This window comes from Podarcis raffonei, chromosome 3 (assembly GCF_027172205.1).
Source record: "Podarcis raffonei isolate rPodRaf1 chromosome 3, rPodRaf1.pri, whole genome shotgun sequence".
NCBI lineage: Eukaryota > Metazoa > Chordata > Lepidosauria > Squamata > Lacertidae > Podarcis > Podarcis raffonei.
This window is the reverse complement of record NC_070604.1, coordinates 42722411-42747570: the sequence shown is the minus strand read 5'-3', so window position 1 is coordinate 42747570 and position 25160 is coordinate 42722411.

The window sequence follows — 25160 nt, the reverse complement described above, 5'->3', positions numbered from 1 at the left end:
CATTGAGAGGGAATGTAGCAACTCCTGGTTTTTTTAATATTGCTTTGCCTCTTCACCTGAGCTCTGCCTTTCCTCTTAATCAGGAAATACAGTCTGTGAATTTCTACATATGTTGTGATCGGGAATAGGGTACTGGTTTCCCAGAAGTTCTGTGGAAATATCAAAATGTTGGAGCATTGGTTAGAAATTGTTGCTGTGCATTGTTTCTAATGAACCCTTGTCTAGTGCCAGGGGAAAATCAATTCTGTTTAAAATACCTATCAGTGGTTAATGAAATCATTCTACATTGTGTTCTTATATATGAAGCCTGAACAACTTGTGACCCATTTAACCTGTTGCAGCCCACCAGCCATGTAGTGTGCTTTACCAAGTGACCTCTTGTTTCTGTAGTCCCAAGGAGAAAAAACTCAAAACAAGAAGCTTACTGAGCGCTGAGAAGTTCACCATCTATGGTTACCAAGCTGCATTTAGCATGATGTTGTACACATCTAATGCCTAGCTTTCCAAAGACATGCGTCCACCAGTATAAAGTTCCAGGAACCCAGGCTACTTGATGGTGTCTTTCTATGGTGTTTTTCCGGGCATTTTGATCATGCCGATTGTGTGTGACATTTGTTCTGCATTTGTTCCCTGCCCCAACTCCAAGTCCCTAGTCCTTAAATTACTCTAAGGCTCTTTCCAAGACATGGATCTATACTGTCAATATGGAGTCATGCTGGCTGCACTGTTCACTCTCCAATCGGCAAGCCGCCTGCCAAAGACAAAGTATGGACAGCAACGTCCAGGCATCTGTAACAGTACTTTAGCGACTTGCCTCTGAAGCTCCCTATTGTTTTATGGATTTTGTACTTCTATCCAAGTAATAAATCACCCTTAAGAGAAAGGTAATGTAAGGGCTATGATTTCAAGATAATATTCCTGAAGAGTGCCTGAACTATTTACAGTCCTTATATAGTGTGAAAGGTATTTAAAGAATGTTTATATCTACAAAGACCATCTTGCACAAACAGTTCCAGCCCTGTTACTGGACGGGATGGGAAAAGCTGGATACAGATGATCCTTCTATTGTAGTCTTCTTTCAAAGGCTTCCTTGTTTCTGTGTGAGATTGTGATGAATATATGTGGAATAACGAGCCATTTGGCTGTATTCATTTAATAGTAAACTGAATTATTATGCTGGATTTTATATTGTTGGGTATGCTAGAAGATAATAGTTCATACTACAAAGATCAGTGAAATGGCCCTGTGTGACACCTGCAGGATTCAAAATGAAAACATAAATTAAGGACATGTTTACATCGATTGGTGATATAAAGCTTTCTGGGAGGTCCAGGGTTGCTACTGGGCCAAGGTCACCCAAAGCATGATACCCAGAAATGTAGGAACCTTCCAGTGGTCCTGCCACGGCCATTCACTCAATCACAGTAGCTATGAAAAGCCCAGTGCATCCCACACCTCCATGCATGCCTGGCTGGAACTATGAGTAACCTTGGTGTTCTCAGAAGCAGTTGGCCACCTGAACTTTCTGTAGATCTTAACCCCATGCTGACCCTGTGAAGAGGCAACAGAGCAGAGGGTTGTGCTTTTGTTTCCCACCACTGCTGCATGTTCACCTGCTCTGACACTGGGAGCTCTTGACACCAGGTGAAACAAGTGGTCATGGGCACTGTTGGTGAGAAATCTTTATATCGGGGTGGGGAACCTCAGGACTAGCTTTTTTGGGGAACAAACTCAAATTGTGAAGCTTTTTTGAGCTGTTTCTGCTGCTTTTTCCATCACGTTGCCATACAAATCTCTCCCCCTCCAACGCCATTTTAACATTCGAAAACCAGGACATGTCAAGAATTTTCCTGACACATGACAAACCTAGAAAAGCAGCATTGTGCTCTATCTAGTATACCTTAAAGGTAAAGGAACCCCTGACCATTAGGTCCAGTCGTGACCGACTCTGGGGTTGCAGCGCTCATCTTGCTTTATTGGCCAAGAGAGCCAGTGTATAGCTTCCGGGTCATGTGGCCAGCATGACTAAGCTGCTTCTGGCGAACCAGAGCAGCGTACGGAAACACCGTTTACCTTCCCGCCAGAGTGGTACCTAGTTATCTACTTGCACTTTGACGTGCTTTTGAACTGCTAGGTTGGCAGGAGCTGGGACCAAACAACGGGAGCTCACCCCGTCACGGGGATTCGAACCCCCAACCTTCTGATTGGCAAGTCCTAGGCTCTTACTCCTCTTTGAAAATGAATGTAGACAACATTTTATTTCCTGCGGTTAATTACTTACCCACGCTTGGACGAACTGTCAGGCTTTTTAAATGTGCTTGAGCCAAGATGCAGGAAGAAACATGGCACTGGAATAAATGACTAGCCCTCTTTGCTTCTGGAAAGTATCTCACTGAGAAGGCATCAGCCTCCCACTCCCCCTTGTTAATTTGTAAAAGTAAGACAGCATCTTAAGCTTATGCCGATAATGTTCCAAGTACCAGGAAAGGCCAGAGTTGCCTTGCCTTTGTTCAGCTGACAGTTCCTTTAAATTTCCATTTCTCTCTCCTGCTTGGATGCCCTTTGCTTTGTTGCTGCACTTTCATTTGACTACTGCCACTAACTACATGTGTTTGTTTTCTTAGTAGACAAACAAGTGCATATGGAAAAAGAAGACAGTGTCGGGAAAAATTTAAAAAGCACACACACACACACACACACACACACACACGACACAATGTGGAGGATGTTATGCATTCTAAACTTTCTCTGATCTGAGTTTCTACTTTGCTCTCAGGCTCAGCCAAATTCTTTCAAATAAAGCTCACAGCACCACAGGTAGATAGTGATGGTGGCAATGGCCTGTTGTCTCATTTAGAGCCACTATGAAGTATGGGGGATGTCTGTGCAGTTTGCCAGCATTTTGGGTTCCTGTACTTACGGGAAGCTGTGGGTGTCTGGAGGCAGAAATAGGTTGGATGGGAGACACTAAACTGAAGTGGAATCTTGACAAGATTTTGGTGCTGCTGGCAACTGGGTGAAGGAACTGTTCTGGTTTGTCACAAAACAAGAAGAGCCTGTTGTGTCAGTCCCTCTTGGGCCAACTAGTCCTGGTCTCACAGTGACTAATCTGATGCCTGTGGGAAACCTGCAAGCCGGACCTCAGAATAAGAGCCCTCTCTCCTCCAGCAATGGATATTCAGAAGCACACTGCTTTGCAGGGTGGAGGAAAAACATACCCATCATGGCTGGTTGCCACTGATAGCCATTTTATCTTTCATGAATTTGTCTAATCCTGTTTTAAAGCATCCAGGTTGGTGGGAATGAGTTCCAAAGTTTAACCATGCACTATGTGAAGAAGTACTTTTGCTTATCTGTCCTGAATCCTCAAACAGTCAGTTTCAATGGATGTCCCCAAGCTCTTGTGTTATGATGGAGGGAGAAAAATGTTCTTCTATCCACTCTCCCCATACCACACATAATTTTCTACACTTCTATCATGTCTCTTTTTGCTCGCCTTTCCTCTAAACTAAAATGCTCCATGTTGTAACTTTTCCTTATAGGATAATTGCCTTGATTGTTTTGGTTTGCCCTTTTCTGACCTAAATCCATTGTGCAATAAGTTTCTACCACTCATAAGAGCATAAGAAGCTACCTTCTGGATCAGACCAAAGCTCTATCTAGTCTAGAAACCTGTTTCACCCACTGGCTGGACAAATCCTTCTGCAAAACACATCAGCAGGACATGAAGGCAATAGCCCTTCTACCTTGTTGAAACTCAGTCAGTATTCGGAAGCACACTGTCTCTAAACATGGAGATTTCATTTAGTTATCATTGCCCATGACAATTGATAGATCTGTCATGTATGAATTTGACTAATCCCCCTTTACCACCAAGCCCACAATTTGTGGTAGGGAATTCCATCAGCTAGTTAGAGAAGTGTATGATTTATTTATTTTTTATCTGTTTACTGCAAATTGACATAGGAGGCTGCCTTATAACAAATCAGACAACACGACAAATCTGCTTTTCCAAAAGGCTGGGCTTATTGCAATAAGGAAAGTGATGGGGAAATTCACAGGGTAGTCTGGGATAACGCTTGCTTTGACACATCATCTAACCTCCCCACAAACAAATCAGAATGAATGCTCATTAAATATCCAACATCATCTAATCTTCTTGCCAACAAGTCAGGATGAAGTGTCCTGAGTGAGGGGGAGGGAAATCACTTTCCACTTTCTCCACAAAACACACTATTTGATGAACCCCTCTCATGTACCCCTTTGGTCACCTCTTTTTTCTAAGCTAAAAAGCATACAAATGCTTTAGTTTTTCTTTGTACAGGAACTGTTCCAACCCTTTGATCATTTAGAACTATTTTTTTTCCTTTTTCTTTTTCCAATTGAACATCAATTGTGAGGATGTGCCTCAAGACTTTATGCAGGATTTTTGCCCATCTTTTTGATTGTGCTCAAGCTTTCCCCTAGTCTCCTTATGTGAGGTATTATTTAAGCAGGATGAAAGCTACTGGAGATGTAAAAGATATATTGAATTTCATTCTGCCAGTCCCATGGACAGAATGAAGTTAACTTTGATTTTGCTTGGTGGGGATTCAAAAGGTCTAATAAGCAGCAATGGGCTTAAGATGATCTTCAAAAGAAGGTAACAGCTTGCAAATAAAAACCATAGCACTTGGATACATTTGATTAAGTACTGTAAGGGTTATATACTTGCCAAACCAGTCATTCTGGGAATCCCCCTTTTCCTAATAAGGGTTGTTTTGAAGTTTCTTAATCTTTGCAAAGTCACTGCATTTAACGTATCCATTTCCCTTGGCTGAAATCACTTAGAGAGGGTATATTAACATCCACCTTTTGCTGAATGAGCATTTTGGTTTCAGGAAAAATGCAGCCTATGATTCTAAATACAATTTCTTGGAAGCCGTTTACTGCAGGAATCAGAGGAGCATAGCATCGCTTCAGTGTGTTTAAAAGTGAAGTGCCACTTCTGCAGGTTTCAAAGAAATCCTGTGACTTTTGCAAATAGGTGCACATGCTTTTCCTTTATAGAGTATATATTCTATGCGCCTAGGACTTGCCGATCAGAAGGTCGGCGGTTCGAATCCCGTTGCTCGGTCCCTGCTCCTGCCAACCTAGCAGTTCGAAAGCACGTCAAAGTGCAAGTAGATAAATAGGTACCGCTCCGGCGGGAAGGTAAATGACGTTTCTGTGCGCTGCTTTCGTTCGCCAGAAGCGGCTTAGTCATGCTGGCCACATGACCCAGAAGCTGTACGCCGGCTCCCTCGGCCAATAAAGCGAGATGAGTGCTGCAACCCCAGAGTCGGTCACGACTGGACCTAATGGTCAGGGATCCCTTTACCTTATTCTATGCGCATCCATTGGCTGTGTTTGCATCTCAAATAAAAAAATGAATTGGGGTGATTTGGCTCATGATCTCATGTCCCCAAGTCAGGTTGTACCATCAGCAAAGTGTCCCAAAGCAGATCAGGAACCTCCTAAGCTTCCCAGCTGCTTTGTGACCTCACTTTTTCTGAAAAGTTAAATACAGAACCAAATTTGATTGGAGCAGCAGTGAAGGCGGACAGGCTCCTGAGCCCTTTTGTTTGGTGCTGTTTTCCGGGTCTAAATCTCTCCCTACCAAAACAAAACAAAATGAAAATTCCCAGTTGTGGGCCTCATAAGAAGGAACGGGGAAATACAGAGAGGAAAGGCATTTAGATTGGGAAAAATGGTGCTGGGGAAAGGGTTTAACACTGTTTTGATCAATTTAGCTTACCTCTCCCCACTCATGGTTTCTTTCAAATAAAAACAAAAACACTGGGAGATCTAATCACAAATCTCCCACATAAATGTGTCACTTGGTCGACATTCAGGAGCTGATGAACACCAATAAAAAAGTGGGGCTGCATCAAGTGACTATATGGAAATTTAGCTGGTAATACCTTCTGTCTCTGAAGCTCACTGTTTAATGATTAGATATCTCTATTGTTCCCTTTTCATTCTGCAAGATGTTTTCACTAAAGTGCTTGATGTTTTGCTTCGGGGGAGTTTTGTGCGTGTGTGCAAACTCTATGGCAATAAACTGTGAGAATAGTTCAGTTGGTAACAATTAAGAAAATGTTTGTTTTATTATTAAATTTTAGTTCTGTTAGACAAAGTAGAAGCAGGGGAAGGAGGAAGAGAGAGGCATTATTTTAAATATTTTTATTTAGCCATTGCAACACCTTATGTGTTCTGGGTCACCATTCAACCCTGTTCACCTTACCCTAATCAAAGACATAAGGGTGGCGCTGTGGTGTAAACCACTGAGCCTTGGGCTTGCCGATCGGAAGGTTGGCGGTTCAAATCCTCGTGACAGGGTGAGCTCTCGTTGTTCGGTCCCAGCTCCTGTCAACCTAGCAGTTCGAAAGCACATCAAAGTGCAAGTAGATAAATAGGTACCGCCCCGGTGGGAAGGTGAACAGCGTTTCCGTGCGCTTCTTTGGCTTTGTCAGAAACAGCTTAGTCATGCTGACCACATGACCCGGAAAACTGTCTGCGGACAAACATCAGCTCCCTCGGCCTATAGAGCGAGATGAGCACGCAACCCCAGAGTCATTTGCAACTGGACTTAACTGTCAGGGGTCCTTTACCTCTACCTTTTTAGTCAAAGACAGAGGTCTGTTTCACAGAGGCATATAAATCATATGATTTCTCAGAATTTGATTACTGTAACTTGATGACTAAGCAGCGGCAGCTGCTGAATGTGTGGACCCTGCCTGGTCTTCTCCAGGCAGCTGCTCTGTAGGGAAGCTATTTGCAAAAGAGCCCCCTGAAGAATTGACACCACCTCACTCTTGGTAGAGAGTGGCTGGGGGGAGACAAGGAGATGCAATATTTCCTTCTCTGACCATGCTCCCGGTCATATGTTTAATTGAGGACCCCAGATCAGGGCCATGGGCCAGGTGGGGAGATGTGAACAGCCCTATTCTCAGCTCCATTAACAAACTACAGTTGACTGTTCAAAGTGGTATGGAACTGCTTAAAGGTATAGTGCAGATGGGGGCCTTAATATGCACCTCATTTCTGTGCAAGGCAGGGATAAGGAACCTGTGGCTTTCGAGCAATGGCTGGGCTCCAGCTCCCACAAGCTCCAGCCAGCAGGGGCAATGATCAGGCATAACAGGAGACATTGGTCAATTTCCCTGAATTATAGGAAGTCCATAAGCCAGAGCTTTGAAAAACATCCTTTGTGTTTGCATTTCAAAGTCAAGAGCACGTATTAGAGACTGATTGATTGCTACCCAAGAAATTAAAGCAGGAAGAGCGAGATGGGATTAATCCTAATGAGTGCATTTCGTGTCGCTCACATGTAAGCACCGTTTCATTTCGTTTCCCTTTGGTGTCACTGGAATGGTTTCATCAAGATGATCTCATGGAAAATCATCTCTTTGGCTACATTTCTTCCCACTGCTTCAAGTTTGAAAAGAATTTAGGTCATTCATAAACACAGAGAGGTGAATGATGGGGAGGGGGAGTGTTAAACGACATTTGTTTCTCATTTTTAAAGTCCCAGATTCAAAGCATTTTTAAAAATGTGATTGATATTCCAAATGCACCCTATCTTCCAGGTGTCACCCTATCGAGACTGTGTCATTTTATCAGAGATCCAGTTCTTTCAGGAGGAATGCTAGTGACTTGCAAAACACTGGGAAGCATGCCAGTGTAGCTGGAAAAGAACTACAGAGGTGACACAAGAGCGGTGGGTGGGTGGAATAGCAAGAAAAATAACTAATATGCCATCTTCATATTTACTGTTTTTCTTGCCCCCCTCCCTTGCCTCACTATTTTTGCCCCTTGGATGAAACTGCCAATTTCAGATTCTAACCTTTTCTCATTTTTCCAATCTTTGGTTCAGGTCTCCACATTTCCATATCAGTTTGCATTTTTAAAAAGGGTTCTTATGAACACCCACCAGCATTTTAGTGCAAATTTCTCCTAATACACACATTTTTGTATGACGAGGTAAGGGAGAATTGCTGGAGATCATCTCAACCCATGTTCAGCTGGTGGAAGACTCTGCTCTGTCAAATAGTTTTTCATCAGAAAAGATGGACACCAAGAGGTGTGCATCATTAACACAAAAAGTGTCTTGATGCAATTAGAAATGCAGTTACTTCAGGATTGTCCCTTTTTGCAGTGTTTTATGAAAATGCATGTGCACATTAGTAAAGCAGAGGATGGAGGAAGATGCACACGAACCCATGTAACTAAGCATGTTCCAATTCTGGAGTTAATTTTATAAACGGTTCTGGTTGCACCAGTATTTTGGAGGGGTGGAATAGGAGGTATGGCGAAGGAGCAGGACAATAAAGGAATAGGGGGAAAGGGTATCATCTCATCTCTTTCTGCGAAATTACGAGGGATCTTGGGATACATGCGCACTGCTTCATAGGCACCCCTAAAATACTGCCAGCCCAGCAGGGTCTCTTGTGCTATGGAGGTTCCTGCCGCATAAGAGCCAAAAAAACCAAACATGTGTTCCCCATAATGGTAGCTTCTGCCTAATACCAAAAGACAGAGAAAAAATAGGGGTATATATATATATTTGGAACAAGTATAAGATGATAGAGGTGCAAAATACACATAGGGATAATGTCTGCCCTTGCATGACCTGAATTTCTGTATGTACTTTGAGTTCCCAAAGTAAGCCAACTTGTCACTGTAAAAAATGGACTGCATATTTATATTGTGGCACATCTTTGAAACTGAGAAGCAGTGAGATTTTTACCATGCACAGGCTGATAGTAATAACGTTATTTCTGCAGCACCCTGACATCTGCCAGATGATGCTTGAAAAGTTTTCCATAAAAATGTGATTATACGAATGCAATAAACTCTAGCCATACAGCCAACACATAGGATTTACTGGATCAGAGCAGAGGTCTTCTTGGGGCTATCTGGTCAGCTAGATTCTTTAAATGCTTTAGCAGAGTTCACACAGGTAGGGCTGGCCCTACCATAGGCAGAATGTGGCAGCTGCCTCGGATAGCAGATTCTGGGGATTGGGGTCTTATTGCCCCTTAATATGGGGAGGATGTCGCCTTCTTGAAGAAATAGTCAAGGGCCTGTCCAGTCAGATTCTGTAGGTCTAAACTGGCTTGCACAGTCTTGTCCTTTTCTTCAAGCAGCAAAATGTCTTGGGCCAGCCCAGCATCCTGTATCAGCTCTGCTACTGCGTTCCACAGCCAATCCCTGCTGGAGACTGTGAAACCCAGGATGCAACCTTACAGCCGGATCCAGCTTCCTAATCTTGTATTACACCTTGTGCTGATGCTTTGGCAAATGTCAAACTGTACCCACAGAGGAAAGGAGATTGTTTTTGTAGCCCATTAAAAATAAGAATTCAGTTTCCCCGCACAAGCATCCTGTTGTCCTCTCGCAACAATGCAAGTCTTACGCTCATCCTCCATGTGGTAGGAAGAGGGTTAAATAATGTAAATCAAATCAAAAGAGAGCTGAAGACTGGATGTATTTACTTTTCATCTATCTGCAGACAATACATACAATTTGGAGGATTAATAACCGGAGCCTGTTCCAGAACAGTGAATCCTCTCATATTTAACCAAGCCTGAACTAACTTTATTTTTACTACCCTCCCTGTGAATAAGAAAAATATGCACTCAAGGCACTCGCACATTCCCCTATCATCATTCTTTCATCAGGAACATTGGGACAATTCTTAGATGTTTTTAGTTAACACTATGATATGGTACAGTATCATTTCAGCAATGTATGTGGAATATTCTACTGTGTAATATTCTACCCTGGCCAAACTAGGACCTGTGCTGTAGAACCATTTATTTGGAATTTCCCAGTGTAAAATGTCAATTTAATGGGAACTTGTTGATGTGCTCATCTTATTTTCTTCTGTAAACTTTTTAGATTAATTTGTGGCATAGTGGTTGCCTTCTTATTGATCAATCAATAGCTAAAACTGGTCAATTTGTGTTAGGGAGGAGATGATTTTATGACAAGAAGAATAAAAAATTGTTGCAAATGAAATAATATGGCTCATGCATTAATTCAGCATTGGCCCCCGAGTGTAGCAATCCAACTCTCAATATTAACCTTTCAAGCATATTTAAGGATCTCAGAAAGCTCAATTTTTATATGTCTGCATTCACTTCTCATTAAATCATTCTACTCACTTTTTAAGAGACAATTTGCAAAGCAGGATAGAACTGTAATCTGCTGAATGATTTCAAAAAATATACAGGAGTCTGGTGAACCCTTTACATTTTCAGTACCCCAGAATTTCATGTGCATTAAAGTGCTTGTGCAAAATTTAAGCATAGGATTTCACAGACCTAGAGTCAAACCAGATGTGTTACTAGTCACATCATTTGACTTTGCATATATATATATATATATATATATATATATATATATATATATATAACCCCAAACAGACAGCATGGCAGCCTTGAGCCGAATCAGTACCATGTCACGCTGGACATGCAATGGTTGAGCTATAACACTTTGCTCCTGCTGAAACCCTGGCCTGAATCAGAAGGGTGGGAATGTTTACTATTGTCAATGGGACCAAACACACAATGAGTGACACTAATGAGTAGTTTACTCCCATTGTAAACAGCAGGTACAAGAGGCCCTGATTTGGAAAATGACCACAGTGGAAGTGAAGTGAAGCCCACCTCCATAATCCTCATCCAACTCATCCCTTACTGTGCTGGCTATTTCTTTATTTAAAAGAAGCCCACAAAGCCAAATGATGTGAGTAACATCACATCTGCTTTGGCTTTTAAGTACAGGGTTTGCCACCGAAGCAAACAAGGGACTGCTTGTGGCCCATGAACACTACTGCCCTGCTCATAGGGAATGCTCTTATCCCCTAATCCTTGTGTTTGGTAATTTTTCTGCTCATGACAAACAGTTGTCTGAATTGCTCACCATGATCCAAATAAATATCAGTCCATATTTGCAAGGTTGACAGTGGCATGCAGAATAGCAGCTGTTGGTCATGGTCAACCATTTAGTCAGCCCATTCACTAGAAGCTGGAGGGACAAGTAGCTACCACAAGCAGAACAAGGATATTCATTTCCATTTCCATGAGGGTCTTATGCACCAATTTTGAGGAGGACTTACCGTGTGAACTGTACAAGTAGATGTGATTGCAGCATTTCCTACAGAACTTTATGGCGTTACCACAGTCACCAACCATATTGGTGTGTGCATATACTTGTGGGACCATGTGGCATCACCTCCACACAACTGAAGGGTGTGTGTGTGCCTGAGCCTGGTGGTAAACCAAAGTGAATTAGATATTGCCATGGATCACTGCCTTGCCGTGGCGAAGGGGCTTGAAGAACTCAGAGAAACTATGAACTATGCCGAGCAGGGCACCCAAGATGAACAGGTCATAGTGGAGAGTTTTGACCAAATGTGATCCACCTGGAGGAGGAACCGGCAAGCCACTCCAGTATCCCTGCCAAGAAAACTCCATGGACAAAGACAACAGGCATATAAAAGTTATGACACTGGAAGATGAGCCCCTCAGGTCGGAAGGCGTCCAACATGCTACTGGGGAAGAGCGGAGGGCAAGTACAAGTAGATCCAGAGCTGATGAAGCGGCTGGGCCAAAGCCGAAAGGACGCTCAGTTGTGGATATGCCTGGAAGCGAAAGGAAAGTCCAATGCTGTAAAGAAAAATATTGCATAGGAACCTGGAATGTAAGAACCATGAACCTGGGTAAGTTGGAGGTGGTCAAAAATGAGATGGCAAGAATAAATATTGACATCCTGGGCATCAGTGAACTAAAATGGACGGGAATGGGTGAATTCAGTTCGGATGACCATCATATCTACTACTGTGGGCAAGAAACCCGTAAAAGAAATGGAGTGGCCCTCATAGTCAACAAAAGAGTGGCGAAAGCTGTACTGGGATGCAATCTCAAAAATGATAGAATGATCTCGATACGAATCCAAGGCAGACCTTTTAACATCACAGTAATCCAAGTTTATGCACCAACTACTGGTGCTGAAGAAACTGAAATTGACCAATTCTATGAAGACTTACAACACCTTATAGAAGTGACACCAAAGAAGGATGTTCTTCTCATTATAGGCGATTGGAATGCTAAAGTAGGGAGTCAAGAGATAAAAGGAACAACTGGCAAGTTTGGCCTTGGAGATCAAAACGAAGCAGGGCAAAGGCTAATAGAGTTCTGTCAAGAGAACAAGCTGGTCATCACAAACACACTTTTCCAACAACACAAGAGACGACTCTACACATGGACATCACCAGATGGGCAGCATCGAAATCAGATTGATTATATTCTCTGCAGCCAAAGATGGAGAAGCTCTATACAGTCAGCAAAAACAAGACCTGGAGCTGACTGTGGCTCAGATCATCAGCTTCTTATAGCAAAATTCAAGCTTAAACTGAAGAAAGTAGGAAAAATCACTGGGCCGGTAAGATACAATCTAAGTCAAATCCCTTATGAATACACAGTGGAAGTGAGGAACAGGTTTAAGGATTTAGATTTGCTGGACAGAGTGCCTGAAGAACTATGGATGGAGGGTCGTAACATTATACAGGAGGCAGCAACGAAAACCATCCCAATGAAAAGGAAATGCAAGAAAGCAAAGTGGCTGTCCAATGAGGCCTTACAAATAGCGGGGGAGAGAAGGCAAGCAAAATGCGAGGGAGATAGGGATAGATACAGGAAATTGAATGCAGATTTCCAAAGAATAGCAAGGAGAGACAAGAAGACCTTCTTAAACGAGCAATGCAAAGAAATAGAGGAAAGCAATTGAATGGGAAGAACCAGAGATCTGTTCAAGAAAATTGGAGATATGAAAGGAACATTTCGTACAAAGATTTCCATAATAAAGGACAAAAGTGGAAAGGACCTAACAGAAGCAGAAGACATCAAGAAGAGGTGGCAAGAATACACAGATGAATTATACCAGAAAGAAATGGATGTCTCGTATACCCCAGGTAGTGTAGTTGCTGACCTTGAGCCAGACATCCTGGAGAGTGAAGTCAAATGGGCCTTAGAAAGCACTGCAAATAACAAGGCCAGTGGAAGTGATGGTATTCCAGCTGAACTATTTAAAATTTTAAAAGATGATGCTGTTAAGGTGCTACACTCAATATGCCAGCAAGTTTGGAAAACTCAGCAGTGGCCAGAAGATTGGAGAAGATCAGTCTACATCCCAATCCCAAAGAAGGGCAGTGCCAAAGAGTGCTCCAACTACCGCACAATTGCACTCATTTCACACGCTAGCAAGGTTATGCTTAAAATTCTACAAGGAAGGCTCAAGCAGTATGTGGACCGAGAACTCCCAGAAGTGCAAGCTGGATTTAGAAGAGGCAGAGGAACCAGAGACCAAATTGCAAACATGCACTGGATTATGGAGAAAGCTAGAGAGTTCCAGAAAGACATCTACTTCTGCTTCATTGACTATGCAAAAGCCTTTGACTGTGTCGACCACAGCAAACTATGGCAAGTTCTCAAAGAAATGGGAGTGCCTGATCACCTCATCTGTCTCCTGAGAAATCTCTGTGTGGGACAAGAAGCTACAGTTAGAACTGGATATGTAACAACTGATTGGTTCAAAATTGGAAAAGGAGTACGACAAGGCTGTATTTTGTCTCCCTGCTTATTTAACTTATATGCAGAATTCATCATGCGATAGGCTGGGCTGGATGGATCCCTAGCCGGAATTAAGATTGCTGGAAGAAATATCAACAACCTCAGATATGCAGATGACACAACCTTGATGGCAGAAAGTGAGGAGGAATTAAAGAACCTTTTAATGAGGGTGAAAGAGGAGAGCGCAAAATATGGTCTGAAGCTCAACATCAAAAAAACGAAGATCATGGCCACTGGGCCCATCACCTCCTGGCAAATAGAAGGGGAAGAAATGGTGGCAGTGAGAGATTTTACTTTCTTGGGCTCCATAATCACTGCAGATGGTGACAGCAGTCACGAAATTAAAAGACGCCTGCTTCTTGGGAGAAGGGCAATGACAGGCCTAGACAGCATCTTGAGAAGTAGAGACATCACCTTGCCAACAAAGGTCCGTATAGTTAAAGCTATGGTTTTCCCAGTAGTGATGTATGGAAGTGAGAGCTGGACCATAAAGAAGGCTGATCACCGAATAATTGATGCTTTTGAATTATCGTGCTGGAGGAGACTCTTGAGAGTCCCATGGACTGCAAGAAGATCAAACCTCTCCATTCTTAAGGAAATCAGCCCTGAGTGCTCACTGGAAGGACAGATTGTGAAGCTGAGGCTCCAGTACTTTGGCCACCTCATGAGAAGAGAAGACTCCCTGGAGAAGACCCTGATGTTGGGAAAGATGGAGGGCACAAGGAGAAGGGGGCGACAGAGGACGAGATGGTTGGATAGTGTTTTCAAGGTTACCAGCATGAGTTTGACCAAACTGCGGGAGGCAGTGAAGGACAGAGGTGCCTGGCGTTCTCTGGTCCATGGGGTCACGAAGAGTCAGACACGACTAAACGACTAAACAACAACAACAACAAAGAACAAAATTCATTGCACCGGAATGAAACCTATGCTGACTTCGGGCATGTTGTCACTAAATTTGTCATTACATTAGCACTGACCCAAATCCAGGTGTTCCTGTAAGTTCTCTGCAATTCATTTTGCTGGAACATTGCTAGTCAATTACCTCAGAAAGAGTTTTGAGGCAACATTTGTTAATTGTTCAGATTCTCAGCTAGATTGTGAATGTAAAACAAGGTACAATCTGGGATTGCAGCCATCTTGATGACACACACTCACCCCAGTGGAAAGAACAAAGGAAGGGTGTGCATTTTGTCCATGCCTTTTCTTTGTGTAGGAAGATGAAGAGACAGTTAATACGGCTAGCAAGTTAAAGCTGTTTAGTCTGCCTGAATTCCTTATCTCTCTCCACTGTTAAACCCTATGGCAGTCATCCCATTGACTTCAATGACAGCAAATTGATAGATAAAGGAAGCAGGGTAATATATCTGTAGAATAAAGGTATTGCCGGGGCTGGGAGAAGCTGAGATTGAAAGCAGCTGCAGTGAAAGTGAATTATTAGCATCTGTGTTTATGTTGTTTTAAACTTGCGCAAATGAAAGCATATGTTTCGCTGTACTCTTGTACATTGCCAGTTGCTTTGCCCTTACTTGACCTGGTTGCGTTCATTGTTTTACACAGTTTCCAATTGGGAGAACTCTAATTCTTTTAATACTGGTGACCTTGTCCAATCAGCACAGAAGTATCTGCAAGCCCATATCCAAATAAGTAGGTAGATGGTTCGCAGAAGATGTGAATGGTGATTTGTAAAGAGACGCCGTGGATAAATGGTGTGCATGCAACAACAACAACAACAACAACTGTCCGTCACAAAGGCATTAATATCCTCTGTATCCACCCAATCCCAATCTTGTTCTAGGAAAACATTTCAACAAAGATCCACTCACCAGCAAAAGTTAAGGATGATTAAATACCATTGATTCGAATGAGAAATTTGGAGCATGTGCTTAACTCTCCCTCAGTAGGACTTTCAAAATGATCACTGGCAATGTAATGTAACCTCTGGCTGCACAGGGTTCCTAATTCAATTCCCCTTCGGACCTTCTGCCTGAACAAAAGTCTGGGATGAAGCCAGTGGGGAGACACTGGTTGCAGGCCCAGAACATATATGCCTCTCACACCTCCATGCATTCTTAGAATACACTGTTAGAGCAAATGGGGCCACACCACAATAGATAGGCCCTATCCCACTAACTTCAGCCCTCCTGCACATGCTTTGCCCCCACATGCTTCTTATTTACAACCAGTCCAGGGAGTCTCCTTAGTCTCAGTGCTGCTTCTGCAGAACTCCAAAAGAAAGGTAAGGATGAAGCTAGAATCAGCTGGTTCCATCTGTCATTGACTGTGGCTCCACCTGTTGCTGGTCCCCCTGACTTCTCCCATTCCAGGCCCAATGAGAGCCAACCACCACTGGAATGCATAGCTTCTGAAGCGAGGTAATAAAAGGAGGAAATGAAGCTCCCCTCTTGCTCTTGCTGTGTCATTTGAGGCACAACAACGGAAAGTACAGAATCAGAATTTATGACTATTGCTTCATACATTCACATTTTCTACAACCTTAAGGAGATATCAGACATTGACTTGAAAAATTGCACAGTGCAGGTGATCCTGAAAATCTCTTAATCTTGCTTATATGAACCCCTTTCCAGCTTTGCTTTGAACAGTGGGGAGGTTTTGGAAAGTTTGAATTAACTTCAGGCAGAAATCCAGGTGTTGTGATGGTTCTTTGAACGAAACCCAAGCCGGACTTAATGATTTACCCATGTATGCTCCACAAAGGAAATACAGAAACTTTAGATCAATTTATTGAGACGCTCTGAAAGGCCAACAAGAATGGCTTTTGGATCTCTTCGGCCTCGTTTCTCTAGTATTTCAGGCAGGCGGCAGTGGTGGGGAACTTAGGCATGCAATTAAATTTCATACCTTTCAGTCAAAGGTTTCAACTTCATATAATAACGACATTCTTTCAGGAAACACATTATTTCACGGGTAATAGCATTATAAACCATCAAGAATGAGCCATGAATGTTGCAGTAAACAGAAATATTCCCCTCGTGAGCATTGAAAATTAATGATGTCACAGGCCCTGTCAAATCCAGCCACAGGTTTCGGTCGATGGCAATCGGCAATAGAATATAATGTCCTATTTTAGCTATAAATCTAAACCGAGTTTGGCAGATGTGTCACTCACTACTAGGGAGTGGTGAATCTGCCCATTTTGGTTTTCCTCAGTTTCTCATTTTTCCAATCTGAGGGCTCGCCCACGCTTTCACTTGCTCTATGCCTAGAAATCATGGGCCCAAGCGGTTTCCTACTTGTCAGAGTGGTTTTCTGTTTGCTTTGCTGCTTTCACCTGGAAAACCTGTGGTTTTGTGCTAAATCGGAACAAACAGCAACCTATGGAAAATCCTATTGCTGCTGGTACCAATTCAATGCTAAACCATGAGTTTTTTGGGGGGAAGCAGTGGGACAAAGAGAAGTGTGGATAAGCCCTTAGATTCAGTTCTCCACATTTCCACATCAGTTGTCCATTTTTTAAAAGTCCCCATCCAAATTTAGCACTTTAATATGAACTTATTCTAACATACACATTCTTCTGTGCAATTTGGCCTAATGTACACCTTTTTCCAAAAGCCTATTTTCACCCTAATGTAAGAGGTGTAATTCAACATTGTGCTCTTTCAAGCATTCCATCTGTGGAAGTATTTCAGCTTGCCAGCTGGAACAATTCCCCTCTCCTCCCACTGTGTGCTGCTCTGGGGGTTCACCTGACCTCTTCCAAATCAAATGGAGGTGGCGCATGGGGAGAGGAGAGAGAGCACCCCACTGTACAAGCAGGCTTTGTACAGAGTTTCTGTTGACAGGGCTGGATACGATTATCCCACCCAATGTATTTATGTAAGTCATTTTCACTAATATATGCATTATTTTTGCATCTTTAACCCCAGTATGTGCAATTTTTACACATTATTTGGCTGGAGAAGGGCTTCAGAGAAGTGTGGATTTTGAAGGGTGGCCAGGCTTCAGTTTGCCTGGTTTTTGAGAAGTGTGGGTTAGATAGATTTGCATTTCATTGTGAACTGAATTGAAGTTCACCCCTTTCCCCACTCATTACTATCCAAGCCATATGTAATATCCTTAGAACAAAAGGGAGAAACGTGCTAAGAGGAAGGCACGTTTGACAAACCTTCACAGAGAAATGTGCAAAGAGGAAAGAACGTTTGGCAAACTCTCACCATGATCAACTTCCACCTGGAAACCTATGTTCCCACTGTGAAAGGACATGTGGATCCAGAATTGGCCTCCAGGGTCACCTACAGACACACTGTTAAGGCGGTGTTCATGGAAGACAATCTAACTCGGCTATGAGTGATCGCCAAAGAAGAAGTTGCAGTGATAACAGATGTGCTAGGTACATGAAGAATGCTTTCTTTTAGGTTCAAAATATAGGACTTAGGGCTGTTTCTGATGAAGTGATATTCAGCCATGACCGACTGAAGTTCATTTATTTCAGCAGGTCACCTCTGTGTATGACTTCACCAGGGTGCTCTGAGGCAACAAAGGGACAGAAGGACTTTCTGATTTAGCAAAACAGACTCATGGGCTGCCCCAGCCCTTTACACTGATGGAGAGGACATCACAATAGTTATCGGAGGTATTTTAGAACGGGAGGACAATGTATAGACCACATTTCTGGGAACATTTCCTTTGGGTATAATTTTTATTGGAATGGATGGGATCTCTTTCCAAGTGCTTTTTTCTTTATTTTTAAAGACCTTGAATGTTAGCAAGTAAACAGTTTAATGATATGGTATTAAGTCATATGAAGATTCAAAAATCCATCCTTTATCTTGTGGTGGTATTTCTCTCTCTCTCTCTCTCTTGGTCTTTCCCCTTCTACATCTTGTTTTCATTTCCTTGCTTGCTTGTTCTAGGGATGCAGATTATTTCCCCCAAAAAACTATTTCCAAAAAGCTTTGCTGTTACTGTTTGTCCCTTTTATAACAGCCAAATGAATGGCTTATGAGCAGTTTTCAAGTAAGTCCATGCTTGCAGAAACCATCTTAGTGGTGTATAAACTGCTGAGATTATATGTTCCATTCAACAAAACGATTGGTTCCTGGAATGGGAGAAGACTACTTCATAGATAGCTACTCAGGACCCTTTCCTTTTAGCCAACTGCAGTTCTTTTTATTATTATTATTATTATTGATGGAGCTCTGAACCAGGCCTCCGCCATACATCTTAGTGACTGAGGGAGTTACATTGCAGTCTGTACTAGCTAAAGCTGCTTCAGGCAGGAGTTCTAAGGTACAAATGTCAGAGATAAATTAATAAAACACCCAAGCTGTCTTCAAGAACAGCCTCAAGTAAGGTACAATGTCACTATCAATCATAGCACGGGTCACAAGTACAAGGACCCTGCTTTTCAGGAAGGTATGCAATCAGTATATCAGTAACGGCGGCAGCAATGAATTGGACAAACCCACACATAGCAGAAAACCTTGGCTACACACTGCTTCTGAATCAGGTCAAGAATAGTAAACAACACCACAAACTATCCAGAAACAGTCTTCTGCATGTTGTGTCCCTGTTTTACCTGCTGAAAAATGTTGTACTTGGAAAATTAAGGTGAACCCTAATCAGATCCACATATATTTGATTTCTTTCTTTTAAACGAAAAAGAAATGCAATCCACTTTTCTGCATTATTGTAATCAGGGTGGTTTGCAACCCATAGGACTGGCAAATAGCCAACCAAGGTCACATTACCATCCCATCACAACTCATAATAAAATTCAAGAATCCATTTCACATATAATATTATGAAATACCAGCAAAATGGCAGTCAATGGCAGTAAACAAACCCACCCCTACAAAATCCTGCTGGCACTGCAGAAAGATCAATGGAGCCACTGGTCTTGTGTGATCTGTTTAGCCACAGTGGGGTGACCAGGCCATGGTACCCAAAAGCTCTCTTCATGTTATTTGCTCTATAGAGCCTCAATCTATGGATTCTAACTCCAACTCAAAATGAGTTTGAGTTAGAACTGCAATTCTTGGTATCACAGCATCTATTTCTCACATTTCTCAGAAACCCATTTTATTCCATTAATTGTGCAAGAGTTTCTGCATCCACAAGAGCTCATGAAGCGTTTTTCTCTCTGTAGTTATCTGCCTTGCAGCCTCTATCTAATAGTGCTATACGCTATTAATAATAATTCCATAGACATCTGCAGTCCTGTCTAATATTTTCACTGGAACGCATTATTCCATATCAGATGTGATTCAGTGTTTCGTTCCAGTTTGAAACTAGTTTTTGTTATGAGTCTGTTTTCTAAGAGCTCGGCATGACCTTGCCAGAGGATAAAAATGCTAGGATTACCACCTTATTTCTTGGCCGTCACAGTTATGAAGTGGAAATATTTTTGTTTTTTATATATTTTTCCAAAATACTCATACCTGTTGTCCACGTATTTTATTTCTTTTGCCCTTCAAGTATGTTTATGGACTTTGTTCACAAGCATATCCAGGCTTTTGTAAAAAAAAAATAAAAAAATCTCCCTCTCTTCATGAAATTGGTGGCAATATCAAAAATTTATGTAGGAACTGTGATTGGCTGGAATGTGCAGCATTTCTGGGTAAGAAACCTTCCTTGTGTCTCCGTTTTGTTCCAGATCTTCACATCCAGCCTATATGCACTCACATCCAGCTAGAATCCATACATGTACAAATGATTTCTAGGCACAGATCCTAGTAATGTCAGCATTACAGTCATTTTGGGTGATCTTGGCACAGCGCCATTTTAGGCTTACCTCACACAAGATACCACATATGGAACTCCACAACTTACTTACCACTGTGCCAAACCTATTATAATTGTCAGATCAAAAACTGGAAGGATCCATTTTCTGAATGTACATCCAAGATAGAAGAAGAATGCCAAGCTGAAACATGGTTTTGGATAATCTTTTTTTAAAAGGTTTTAAGTTTTCAATTGTGTCCAATATTTAGAAAAATGAGACTTTAATTTGGCAAATCTTTATTAGATTTAAGAGTTATGTGTGCAAGAGAGCCTCCAATTCAAGATCAGGATTAGAACATGCTTTCGAAAACCTAATTGTGCTCTTCACAAAATAACATCTACATTTCAGTCATATGTCTTGTTCCAATCTGATTATAAATTCTTCCTAATTGGAAATCTTGTCTGTAGTTGCCATCCTACCAGTCATCATTTTACACACACTTTGAAAGTTTTCCTAGGCCTTAGTGTAATAGTTTCACAGCAGCTATTTGACAAATGCCATTTCTCTCTCATTTATGGAGTTTTTTAAAAACACACTAGTGATCTGCAGCTCCCAAGTCCTCTCGTCATGCTGTTCCAGAAGGGTCTCTGAAGAGAGAGTCAGTTAAAATCACCTGTATCCCTTTCCATTCACAGAACTTTTGTTGCATCAAAGAACCTTGAATGCAAGGACACAATTGGGTACAGCTCATTGTATCATCACAGTTCAAATGATCTGGTGGACAACATTAAATAGCGGCCCTGTTTCTATAGACTGATTGGCATGAGAGAAAATTCAGACTTGCTGGAAATTTAAAAAATCACTGCTTGGGTGAAGGATGCCTGTGTTTTCCACTATATATTTGTATTAGTGGGTGAAATGTTAGATCAGTAATCAACTTGTGATATATCAGGTCAAATGTAAAATAATGTTTTTATAAATGGGATGTGCTGCTTAGCAGTATGTACCATCACAGAGAACACAGGGAGACCCATTTCCCTGTTGCTGAAAAGCTTAATGCTGACAGATCCCTGGCTAGGCTGCACTGAGTTGTTTAGACTTGTAAGATGATATTCCAGGATCTCCTTTGAAGCATAAATCTTGTTTATGCTCAGGATTGCCTTCTTTCTTCACATTCTTCCATGAGGAAATACATTGCTGCGGTACAGAAGCAAAGAAGCAAAAGAATATGGGAAAACATAACTAAAAGCAGAGACAAAAATAAAATAAATCAGTTTTTCAAAGCCATGATTTGTGAACTTCCAGAAGGTTAAGGCACAAGGAAAGACAATGCAGCAGATTATGACTCTGCTTTTGCTAGAAGGTTGAGTCTGAACTTTGGGGGCACTGCTCAAAGCATTGGCTAAAAGTCTGGAGATGGGTTTAGCGAATTAATGAATCCTCAACCCAAACTGCCCAGTTTAGCTAAAACACAACCCTCTTCTAAAAGCTTGGTAGCTAACAGGGCCATTCCCAAAAGGAAGGAGCTACCCCCTCTCCTTTCAATGAGTTATAATTTGATCTGTTTTAGGAAATGGACTATAGCGTCAGTAATGTCTACCCTGGTCCTCTCTACATATTTATCAAACAGATGTTACAACAGATAATGTTCTTACAGTATTTATATGCAGTCCAATGGTGAAAGTTCTCTGGACAATTTACAAGTAAAAATGAAAGCTATGAACATGAAACATAAATGTAAAATTTAAAACAGAATAAAACCAGAGTAAAATCAGCAACAGAGAATGATATAATTACAAAGCAATGAAGACCACTTGTGTCTCCCGAGACAGCGCTGTATACAAGACGTAGAAATCTAATCCCTCTGGGGAATGAAGCCCCCTTCAAAACACAACTAAGTTGGGCAGCCCTGCAGCCTACAAACAACACCTCTAATGGGTTTGTAGCCCAAAACATCTAGAGAGAACCATGTTGAGGAAGGTCAGTCTAGAGTCTACATCCTGACAGGGCTGCTGTCTACTTAAGAATTGCATGGAAAGGGATTTCTGATCTCTGAAATGCAGAACTTTTGGCTTGTGACTGTGGGCAATGAAACTTATGAGAACAACATGTTCGGCAAGATTTGGATCTGGCTTCGAATATAGCAAAAACGGGGCCTCTCCTGTGACACCAGGACTTCTGCTTTTCAGCTATATTTTCCATCTTGCTTGGTAAACAGCGGGCCTAAAAGTGTTCATTGATCAATTGATGTAATTAAGAAGTGAATTCAAATCAATACAGAGATGTTATTCATTAGAACTGGCCTATCTGTGTGATCACACAGATCTTGCCAAGTTCTGACTGGGCTCTTCAGCTTTCTACTTTGCACTTGTGGGTCCTTCTTTCCCTTTTCCTGCTTCTGGAGGAGTCAGCTGAGGGATAAATCTGTGTGATATGTCTGATCCCATGCCAAAAGGTGTGGAAAATGGAAACTAGATCTGCCATTGAATTTTGTCTGATGTGACATTTCAAAGCAGAAATTCAAGTGAAATTTCGAAGGATTTCGAAGGAGCAAGGAAATTAGTCAAGGGCATTCCACACCTCTGTGATCTGTAAACACCATTGGCTGGTTGGAATCAGGTAGTACTCTGAATTAGCAGCACTCAAAGCACTGCAGCCTGTCATTGTAATTGCCACTTGTGGGATATTATATGCTGCTTGTATTTCAAATATATAATCTAAATAGATGAATATTTTCTAGTGCTAGCTGTTTTTATGTCATTATTAGAGAATTCTTTGCTGGACTGTGCTTGCTTGATTAATTGACTGATTTAATCTGTTTGGACAATTTTTAGCCTACGTATCATTCGGTCATCTCAAGCTAGGTTACAAAATTTTAATACAACCATTATCTCTAAATAATTTTAAAATCAGTGTTATTTAACCAGCCGGAATCTGACAACATTAGTCAAATGTATCCAGCATCCAGCATTTTTGTTTAAAGCATACCTAACTGCATAAATGTCTCCCACTGATTCCTACTTTTTGACAATCTCCTTTTCCCCTTTCTGCATTATGTTCTCCATGTCATTCAAATTTGGCCTGAGATATGACATGAAATAGAGGTAGTTCCATTTACAGTGATGGTTTTCTGGCACACAGATTTCTGCTTGCTAAGAACTGAGCTTGCAAACATTAACTTAGCTCACTATGGCAACCAAACATCTGTAAAAGGCAATAACATCTTTCAATCACCAGCGAGTCAGGCCAGGCTTGAATTCATGATCCTGTACTGAAAAGCTCTGATTCCATTACCAATTTTTGGGAATCCTTCAGTCTCCTTATCCACTTGGAACTGAAGACACTTAAGACTTTCACATTGGCCAAGATCTGTAAAATTGAGTTAATTAATCTATGCCAATAAATATTACTTTGCGCATGAATGGTCCAGTATGAATGCGTCATCTTTGGATTTTGAAAGTTTAATTGAAACCTGATGAGATGGAAAGATTGAAGTCCTTTGGACACAATTGCAGCAGAATCCATAGCCGAATTTCCCATGAATGCCAATCCTCCATTGTCTGTGTGACAGGAGGCAAAAAAAATAGGGTTTTCCTTCATCTCTGAGAGTCTTCTAATTTTGGAAGCAAGGACTGAGGTGGAAACTGGCCCTCTCGGTGCATTGTGAAATGGGCATTAACTGGGTTGACCAAAAACACCTGGAATTTGTGACTGATAGTGTGATCAGTGTGACCGACAGAGCGATAGTGTGAACATTCAGATTTAATCCCCCAGGTCTTCTGGTTCAAAGATCCTGACTAGCAGCAGTACTGGCTCTTGGGGCAAGGCAGTATTGCTCACCTGACTTCCCAATTCTGTGCATTCCTGCCGGTTACCACAAGAAAGAAGGTGAGGGATGAAGCAGCAGGGCATTGGGTGCAATGTGGGCACAGTGGCAAAGGTTGGCTTTGACGTCGCACCCACTTTGTGCTGATGTCCCTATGTCATCAGATCCTGAAGGGGCCGTTGGTCAGCCAGAGATAACTCTGTTCCTCTGTTTAGTACCATTTGGATTCTTCAGGTCCATCTCTTTCCCTCCTGGCCCCTGGTATGCTCTCCCTGCATCCATAAGATTGTAGAGAATGCATTTAAAAGTGTAAACTGTTTCTGGCAGAAAAGTGGGCTATATATATATATATATATGAAGGAATCTTGAGGAATTCAGTTTCTGTGAAGCCTGATGCAAGCTGACCTGATCTGCCCACCCTATCTGGCGTCCTTTGGATTTTGCATTTCTCTGAATCTTGCAATACAATTCTAAGCTAAAATAAAATGTGTGTGTGTGTGTGTGTATACACACTTAGAAAGGCAAACAGTGAGATAAAATATGCATTTTAATATATTTAAAGAGTGATTTACTTTTTAATTTTCCTCCCCATTTCTCTTTAAAAGATTGCAGATTGATGTGGAAACGGAATAGAATGAACTTATGAATGAGCACATATTAATGTAAGACAGAGCAGAAATAGAATAATCCAGCCATCCTGAACAAAAATGCATTAAATCAGTATCAGGTAAAGAAATAATTGCTCTGCTGCACAAAGAGAATAAAATGTTTGGAGGGCTTGCAGAGGGTGCTGTTGCTCCCACAAGGAGTCTGCTGTAACTTCTTGTGTTAAATTACAAGGCCCTTGGCTTGAAGATCCCTTAGTTCCTTATATCTCTGCCCAATCAGTGAGATCCTTTAATAAGTCACTGTTAGTGGTCATCCACAGCTCAGACACAGGGCTTGTGTCCACTAGGAGCCATGTGTTCAGTATTGTGGACCCAATTCTGTGGGA